Source organism: Rutilus rutilus, assembly GCF_951802725.1.
Source record: "Rutilus rutilus genome assembly, chromosome: 18".
In the NCBI taxonomy this organism is placed as follows: Eukaryota; Metazoa; Chordata; class Actinopteri; order Cypriniformes; family Leuciscidae; genus Rutilus; species Rutilus rutilus.
The window spans coordinates 34,926,797-34,936,779 of record NC_140231.1 but is presented as its reverse complement, the minus strand read 5'-3'; the positions used below and the strand labels follow the sequence as shown (position 1 = coordinate 34,936,779).

At 36.3% G+C, this 9,983-nt stretch overlaps 1 long non-coding RNA gene across 1 annotated transcript; it reads right to left on the bottom strand.

Moving 5' to 3' along the window:
* Positions 1-6,636: 6,636 nt before the first annotated feature.
* LOC311277354 lies at positions 6,637-8,577 on the bottom strand. The gene is made up of 4 exons (XR_014625216.1): positions 8,376-8,577; positions 8,005-8,195; positions 7,585-7,633; positions 6,637-7,483 (listed from the first exon to the last, which is right to left on the bottom strand). It is a non-coding gene; the product is annotated as an uncharacterized lncRNA (long non-coding RNA).
* Positions 8,578-9,983: the final 1,406 nt, after the last annotated feature.

The window sequence follows — 9,983 nt, the reverse complement described above, 5'->3', positions numbered from 1 at the left end:
ACAATAGAGATAGTTTCAAATCAGCTTTACAGTGATAACAGGAAAATAATGCAACTAAGTTTGTTTCTTCTGAGAGACAGACAACGATTTCATCTGACAGATCTAGAAGAAAGTCATTGTCTAAGTTTTCGATTGATTCATTTCTGTTGTCAAAATCATCAGGAGAAAACAGTGATGTCATCGTCCAGCAATGCTGTCAAAGCAGACAGATGAAAAATATGAAGAATAATAAGCTCATGTTTGATTTAGTCAAGAAACGTCAGTCATAACTGATTCCTGCAGATGTGAAGGAGTGTGTCATCATATGTGCCTCAAGTTATTAAAGTACAACACAAACATAAACACAAACTGTTTCAGTAAACAAATATTATTTATATTTATTTTTATAAAAAGTGTGAACCAATGTTATTTTTTCCTGTGGTAGTGCAGATGTAGATGCATGAAAAGTATCATTCTGTAAGGTTACATTCTTCAAAGAATCCCCAAAACTGTTCCATTCGTCTGTGCTGATTTGTGCCACACAAAAAAATTCCAATAAAATAAACGAATGTATCAGAAAATAAAGTTATAGTTTTGGTGATTGTTTAGTTTTATGGGTGCCATCTTCACCGAGGAATAAACATAACCTTTCTAAAGAGAAAGCACACTCTCTGATGATATTACGTGTCTGCGTCAGTTCTATGAATATAAATGAGTATGAAGTGTGTGTGTGTGTCTCACCTCTTCTGGGTCTTCATCTGAAACATCAGAATGAAAGTCTTCAGGTCCATCATGAGAAACTAGAACACAAACATCTGATCATCTTCATGTACAGTTTATGAAATAACAGTTCAGGACTGATGTGACATTCAGACACCAGAGAAGAAGAAAGACAATAACAGTGTCTCATCTTAAACATCATAAACTCACAGTTTGGTGTTCCACTGTTAATGCTGTCGTGTCTGACGCGTCTCCGGATCGGTGTATCTCTCCATTCATTAGTTTGAATCTCGTCCTCTTTCTTTGACATTTTTCTCTTTTCCTGATGTTTAATTCTCCTGCAGTTCATGATTCTCCGAGCAGAAATACCCACGAACTGAAGCCTGTAGTCTTTTTGTCTATGACATTACCACTCCTGTTTGTTAAGCAAATTTAATTCAAATTCCTGCAAACATATACGAGATATATATATAAATACATATGTAGTGTGGGCACTGGGCACCCACCAGCAGAAACATAAATCGGCCCCTATGCATGCAATATAAATTCAGAATTCCAAGAAAAATGTAAAAAGTGAGAGAAAAAATTCAATTGTTGGAAAAAAATAAAGAAATTTTTAGATTAAAAAATCACTGTACCTTTTTTTTTATTCTACAGAAACAAGCTTCCATTCATACAGCGGTGTTTGATTTCTGTAAAACACTTGGTACCTTAATAATCTAGTAGTAATATTTTATAAAGTTCATCTGCTCTTCTCTCTGATTTACTAATATTCTTATAAATGCTCAAACTGTTGCTCTGAACGGCATGCTTATGGGCCGGCATCTAGCGGATCGTTAGGAAAGATTAGATGAATGTGATAAAATATTTTTGGGCCTGAAATCACTGATACCATCTCTGTGTGATTATGCGCTGCCAGAGAAAGTGAAACTAAAATCACCCTTGCGTGTGAAACATGCTTTACCAACAAGGACAAACGGTGTTAAAAAGAATTTGACATGCAAGTACAAATGTAGGCTATCTGTCCTACAGTGTTTTTCTACTTTACCACAGTAAAGGATGCGAATATAATCAGCCTTATTAAAAGTGAACCAGGAAGAAACGATTATAATCCCCTTAGAAAATGGGTGAGACGCGAGTGAAGATTTGGGAAAAGAAAGAGATTCCATGGTGGTGACTTTCAACATAGCAGACATGTTGTCATCATTTGGTCCAGATTTCTACAGAGATTGTGTCTATCGGTTTTCTGGAGGCTTTAGTGATAAACATGTTCAATCAAAACACATTGACAGATAGGCTACAACATGAAATAAAGCAGTTTAACTCAGCTCAACCTTTTTTCATAGAGCACATGTGAAAACAACAGGAGTTGAACCAAAGTGCTTTACAATACAAATTCAATCACAATAATACCCTTCTAAATACCAATAAATACAGTATACAAAACCTAAAATCTTATATCTATATTTACAATTGATTCAAAAGCTAAAGATTTTTTTCTTAAAGTGTCAAGGTTTATTCTCTTCTGGAGCAGTGCATATTTATTATAGTGAAATGTCATTTAAAACATATTTATTTACAATTATTTTTTGCTATAATTTTAGAAAATACTGTCTAAAATGGCTGAATACTTACAAACAGTAACAAATAAAAAATTATATTGTGATAAGAAATGTATTAAAAGGAAAGAAAAAAAATAATAATACAAAGCATATCAAAATCACAACACCACATTATATAAAAATACATATACATACACATATTCATACAATGGGCCCTATCTTGCACCCAGCGCAATTGACTTTGTACACCGACGCATGTATCATTCCTATTTTGCACCCGCGCACAGCGCGCTTTTCCCTCCACAGAAGCACGTCGCTAAACTAGGGAATGAACTTGCGCTCCCGGGGCGGTTCAGCGCAAAAAAGGAGGCGTGTTCCGGCGCAAACGTTCCTTCATGCTATTTTGCAGGTTTAGAAAACAGTTGCGCCTCTAACCAGGAAAAAATAGTTTAAAGTCAGTGGCGCGTTGTGCATGTTATTCATATGCTATTTTAAGGGCGCATGCTTGGCCATAATCAATGTAGCGTGTGCACAACGCGCATACACTTTGATTCTCTCATCTACACAGAAGCAGCAGTTTTCATTTTTGCAAATCATACATTATTACGATAGATAGATAGATAGATAGATAGATAGATAGATAGATAGATAGATAGATATACAATTTATTATAAAAGCATACATCTAGCTTACACATTTACCCAAATTATCATACGCCTTTTTAACCGAAGTTAATTTGGGTGTGTTTCTCCATCCCCAACGTCCCTGACGAGAGCGTTGCTCTCCTCGGCTGTGAACCGCTCCTGGCGTGCGCCTGGCGAATCCGCCGTTATGATAGGAATCCGCCATGGAACAAGCATGCCTGCTCTTAAAGGGAATGTGAAATGACGCTCTGATTGGTTTATTTCACGTTACGCCCAAACCACACCTATGAGTAATGAAGCGACTTCAGACCAACACATTTTAGATTTGCGTCAGGCGCAAGAGTCATTTATCCCGCCGGGAAAATAGCAACAGCGCCCGAGACCCGCCCACAAAGTTACTTGCGCTTTGCGCTTTGACACTTGCGTTTCAGATCGTTAAAATAGGGCCCAATATATATACTTTCAGTGGCTCAGTGAAAAATCGCATCCAAAAATGTAAGAATCCAACATTAAAGCAGTGAATATATCTGTGTTTACTGTAAAACTATCAGATTTATTTAGAAAAACATGTGCATTACATTTACATTTCCAGCAGATTCATTCATGAGATGTTTTTGTCCATATCGACTTAATGAGAAATGCAGCAAGCGATTTATTTTAATGTGCTGTGGCATCATGAGAGGACGTGTTCTAGAGGACATATGGTGCGTTCAAGTCATCTCGTATAGATCGTACGAGTTGACAATGTCGTAATACCATGGGGAGCTCTGGATTTACTTTAAGCCCCGATCTTTTCGAGTTGTGGGGTGTCAGTGAGAAACATGGCAGAATACCACAATACTTAAAGGTGCTGTTGTCAGGCTTTTCTATTCACAGCGCAGTAAGCTATTGCCTGCACAGAATATGATGACATTATAACATTGTAATATGTAACAATAAAGTTGTCAGTGGCTTCATTAATTAATAAAATTAAATAAAAAAAGTACACCTGATGCACATTTTATTTGTTCTTTATTTTCTAGAGCTATAGAGTTGTCACAGTTTCCAGTTAATCCACCTCCTCACTACATTTCCCATCATCCTCCCTGACCCTCACCTGTACGCACTTCCCAATCACCGATCACAGTCACCTGTCACTAATCATCTCTGATCATCATCCAGCACTATTTAACACTTCCATCGTCAGTTCATCGGTGTCTGATCTCATCTATGACAAGTGCTACAGACTACTCACCTGAGGTACTGTCAGTCCTGTCTACTTCCTGAAGTACCCGTTCTTCCCGTCATCGGCAATCTTCATCTTGGTTTTTCTCTTCGTCATCTGCCTGCTATTCATCATTTCTGTTCAGCTAAGTCTTCACCATATCCACAATCAGATATTACCGCTTCTGCATTCCTTCCCTGCATCGCTCACCCTCTGCACTTAATCTTAAACAATAAGTCTTGTTGTATTCACCTCAACCTTACTCTGGCGAAAATGACCTGAACGCACCTGTCGTCGTAAACACGACTTCCCACCTCGTAAATACGAACTTCGCAGCAGGACTAAATACAACGTTTCAAACACTGACTAGAAGAGTACAGGCTTGAGCAAGGAGGAATACAAGACATAGAAAGCATATAAGATTTAAAAATGAATAAAGTCATCATCAGCAGGACGCCGGTGAGTGCTCACAGCATGAGTGCTCACGAAGATGAGTTTTCAGCTGTTTCTTAAATGCTGTCAGAGTTTCGCTTTCCTGGTATAGTTAGGAAGATCATTCACCAATGAGGAATTGTGAACGTGAAGGTTCTGGAAAGTGATTTTGCGCCTCTCTGTGATGTAGTATACTTAAAAATATCAAATTCATTCATCATACACAGTAAAAGCCTAACTATGCTAGCGTCCACACCAAAGCATGATAATATTGTTCTGTTTATTATAAGCTCTGCAGTTTTGTCGTCTTTCACTTTAAATGCTCAAGTGATTGGCTGTCAATGTTTTCATCGTTCAACAGCTGGAAAGAAAAAGTGATGTCTTTATAACCATTTTTAGAGCTATATCTTTATCGTTATCATGAATGGGCCTTAAAGTTATAGTTCACCCGAAATTTTTAATTGTCATCATTTACTCAATTAAGTTGTTCTGAACCTGTACGAGTTTCTTTCTTCTTTTGAACATAAATTAAGTTATTTTGAAGAATATGGATAACCAAACATATTCTGGTCCCCATTGACTTCCATAGTGTTTTTTTTTTTTTTTTTACTATAGCCTATACTTTGCAAGTCAATAGGGTTCAGAAAATGTTTGGTTATCCACATTCTTCTTAAGTTATTTTAAGTTCCACAGAAAATGAAAACTTCATCCAGATGCAGGTTCAGAACAATATGAGGGTGAGTAAATGATGCGCAATTTTGAACTGTGGGTGAACTAACTCTTTAAAACACTGTCATTTTTAAATATACACTTGCCATTTGTTAAACACAGAGATCAGTCTCAGGAAAACACGACAGGTTTAATTAACCCCAGAAAAATAGCAAATTATATTTAGCATATTTAACATGTTTTTAATACCATTAATATATATTTTGCATATTTAATATGCAATAATACCATATATATATATGAAAGAAGATCATACACACACACATTATTGATTTCTATTTAATTCTCAATACTATAATATAGTTTTTAATTAAAAAATACAATTGCTTTAAATAAAACAAGTCTCCTTGGTTTCACCACAGGGGTCATCTGGTGCACAACACGTTTATGGAAACCTCAATATTAATATCTCGGCTCAGGACGGCTTCAGCTCCTAAAGCTGATCTCCAGTTTCAAGGTACAGAAACATTCTGCACATCTTCCGACTCACAACTTCAGTAAATCATATGATCAAGATCGAGATCACTTAAAGCTCCACATTTACGGCCAATTTACAACGGAAGGGACTTGAGTCTAAGTCTTTTTAAGGGGTACCTAGTGTGCTTTATGATTACATCAGCGTGATCTGATTCATACATGATCATACTGGTAATCTACAGAGCACTGGTAATTAACCGGTAATGTTACAACTCCCCTTACTGGTACACACATGATCTAGCGGTAATTTACCATAAAGACTGTGTGTGTGAAGGGGCTAAAGTGACGTGTTTTCACACTCAGGTTCAACAGCTCTGTGTGTTTGTGGCTGTGAATGTTCTGCTGGTGCCATCAGTGTCATTTTGATGTCAGTCTTCATTATAGCTCACATCCTCAGAGCGCACAGATCTGATCAAAGGAGCTTTTGATTTTCATAACCATTACTGAGCTGCAACCTTACAAATTCAACAATGTCAGTGGAAAAATGAGTGAATACTGTATCTCAGCAATTTTTTTATATTTCCACAAAACTGCATAGACATGAGAAGTGTGTCGGCCAGTGGTGTCCAGTTCTGCTGATGAAGGATCAGTCACGCAGTGTTCATCTCCACACCTCAACACACGGGATTCTGGTCATCATGAAGAGATGATTCGCTGGTTTAGGTGTGTTTGATTAGGATCGGTTAAACTGTGTTTTGAAAATGTGTCTTTTCTAGTTGTTAGGAATTAGATGTGGAGAGATGTGAACATTTTAACATTTATATAGTATTATATAATAATGTAACAGTGCCTTAATATCTTTCTTTATATTACATGATTATTATAATATCCCTATATGCAGAGATGGGCATAAATACATGGAAATGTATTTAAAATACAAATACAAAATACTGTGTGAATTTTTTTTATTTAAATACAAATACAGTATTTTGAAAATACACAAAACATGTGAAATTGTCCATCCAGTGCAGGTATAGGTCACAGTGAATGAAGAAACTACACAGGCCTACTGACTTATCATTCCTACCCACATCTCTTTCTTTCTTTCTTTCTTTCTTTCTTTCTTTCTTTCTTTCTTTCTTTCTTTCTTTCTTTCTTTCTTTCTTTCTTTCTGGCAATTACAAATAAACTTATGCATCTCTTATTTGCTGCCCTCCCCAATTATTTATAGGGGTTTCAGTAGGGCTTAATCTCCCTGTGATTGATTTGGGCTGTAGAGCCTGGTTTAGGGGAAACTTTTGGCCAAACCACAATGCACCAATGTTCTCATTTATACCATTTACCACTTTGTTTGGTTTACCACTGTGTAAAAGCTGTACCTGCACCTGCTTCCAGGTACTTTTTTTTCGTATCACCTCCGGTGAGGACATTCATTCTTATCAGTTCTTGCGTTCTCTGGGAATCGAACCCATGATCTTGGCGTTGCAAGCGCTAACGCTAATGCTAACACTCTACTGTTTGAGCTACAGGAAAGATTATTAACACACACAACCAGCAGTTTCTGTCAGGTTACAATCAAGATTACTGTAAAACTCAGATTCAGATCAGATGTGTTCAGGAAAGCATGTCCTATATTCATGAAATCCAAACATGTTCTATATAAATATAAAATCCATTCATACACATTCATCTTATATACAGTAACAGTGCATGTCTGAACCATGAATTTATTATTTGTTGAAAAAGGAACATGATGGAGAATATTTATCAGGTTAGATGAATCACACTGCTGCTTTCTGAAAGGAGAAATACAGAAATATAACACAAAGATCAATATAACATCAGATTTCTGCTTCAGTTTCTCTGTATTTCTCTGTATATGATGTGTGTGTCTCACCTTTTCTGTGACTCTAAAACATCACAATGAATCGGTGAAACATGAGAAACTGTGAATGAAGAACACAAACATCAGATTATAGCAATTCCTCAAACAGCGACAATTAATAAATCAGTGTCACTGATGGAAAGATCTGCCAAAAGCTTACAGTTGTTGTGAGTATTTTTAACAAAATGAATAAGAATAGGCATAACAGACCTTAACTTAATTTCACGTGTGCTGCTAAAAGATGTTTTAATATATATGGTGAAATAAACAAAATAACTATATAAACTCATGACCACAACTGTAATTTGCTTCTTGCTTTTCCAAGAAAATTCATAGTTTAGAATTGATGTGACACATTCAGACACCAGAGAAGATGAAACACTGAAGATGATGAAATATGACAGTTTGATATTAAACATCATAAATACTCACAGTTTGGTTTTCCGCTATTAAAGCTGTTTTGTCTGACTAGACTCGGCGTCTTTTTCTGTTTTGGTTCATTAGATTGTAACGTTTTGTCCTTTTGGTTTCCCATTCTTCTCTCTCTCTCTTGTAACATTTAATTATCCTGTAGTTTGTGAAGCTCAACACATGTTCTCCCATGCTGTAATTTCTCATAATATCTGTTCAAGAGAATACAGTAGTTCAGTTCAGAGTGAAGTTTGACATCAGTTAATGATTTTTGAGCAGTACAGGTTTACATTTCAGTTTCATTATAATAGAGACATTAATGTCTGGATTTAAATTAATTAATTTATAAAAATCTCTTTACAAAACAATTAAAGATAAAGTGTTTTAATCACCTTGTGATGAGCAGAAGAGAGGACACATCCAGTGCAGATCTGAGATCAGACAGTCAGAAAGATCAGCTTTTATACAGTGTGAAGGTTAAACTCCTCCTCTGGTGATGTTATAGACTCTGATGCAGTTTTATTTTCAATGTCAGTATCAGCATGAGCTATAATCACTGGAATAAACTCATGCAGTCACATCCAGTGCAGCGCTGAGAGATCAGACCGCTCAGAAAGCTTTTATACAGTGTGAAGGTTACACTCCTCCCTCTGGCTTCTACTATAGACTCTGATGCAGTTTCACTTTCAGTATCAGTGTCAGCATGAGTTATTATAATCACTAGAATATCTGGAAGCTCATGCACAGCCACAGTAACAAGTCAAAGTTATGCAAGCCACACATTCCCACCTCAATACTTTGTTTTATGCTATGATTTATATTTTTATTTCTATACTAAAAGAGCATAATCTCTTTTTCTTATCTGAAGTTCCTCCACAGAATATCACAAAAAAAAAAAAAAACGTTTTTTTCATCACAACCTTCATGAAGTCCAGGAAATGATGACACTTCAATGTCAATGTTTATGATAATGTCTTTATTCATATAATTTATTTTATTAGTTATACTTTATATATTCTTCTTCTTTTAGATGTTATTGATTTCTTTAATCATATATTGTCTACTATATGCTCTGATATGTTTGATTATTTCTTCTGTGCTGTAAGATTGAAGTGTATTTTAATTGATAACCTGGTGTACTTGTATCAAAATATGTCTGTGTCCATCTCTACAGACATGAGATAATGCAAGATCTGCTATATTCTCTTAAAGCTCTTAAAGCTGTCACCTCATATATCTATTTCCATCTATCTTTGATTTTTGACCAATCCCACTCTGACCTAGCCTTTACACCAACTACAGGTGCTGGTCATATAATTAGAATATCATCAAAAAGTTGATTTATTTCAGTAATTCCATTAAAAAAGTGAAACTTGTATATTATATAGACTCATTACATGCAAAGAGAGATATCTCAAGCCTTTATTTGTTATAATTTTGATGATTATGGCTTACAGCTTGTGAAAACCACAAAATCAATATTATATAGAATAGAATAGAATATAGAATATTACATGAAATCACACAGTAATTCCACAGTGATACCATGGTCATTGAACCAGGTTTTGGTTATTTTGCAAATCCTGCTGGAGAATGAAGTTGGCATCTCCTAAAAGCTTGTCTGCTGAAGGAAGCATGAAGTGCTCTGGACATGTCCTGGTAGACGGCTGCGTTGAGTGGACAGCACAGTGGACCAACACCAGCCGATGACATGACTCCTCAAACCAACACAGACTGTGGAAACTTCACACTGGACTTCCAGCATCTTGGATTGTGTGCCTCTCCATTCTTCCTCCAGACTCTGGGACCTTGATTTCTAAATGAGATGCAAAATTTGCTCTCATCAGAAAAGAGGACTTTGGTCCACTGTGCTTTATTAAATCCAGAATCAACGCAGCCGTCTACCAGGACATGTCCAGAGCAGAGCACTTCATGCTTCCTTCATTTTCCAGCAGGATTTGCACCTGCCCACACTGCCAAAAGAACCAAAACCTGGTTCA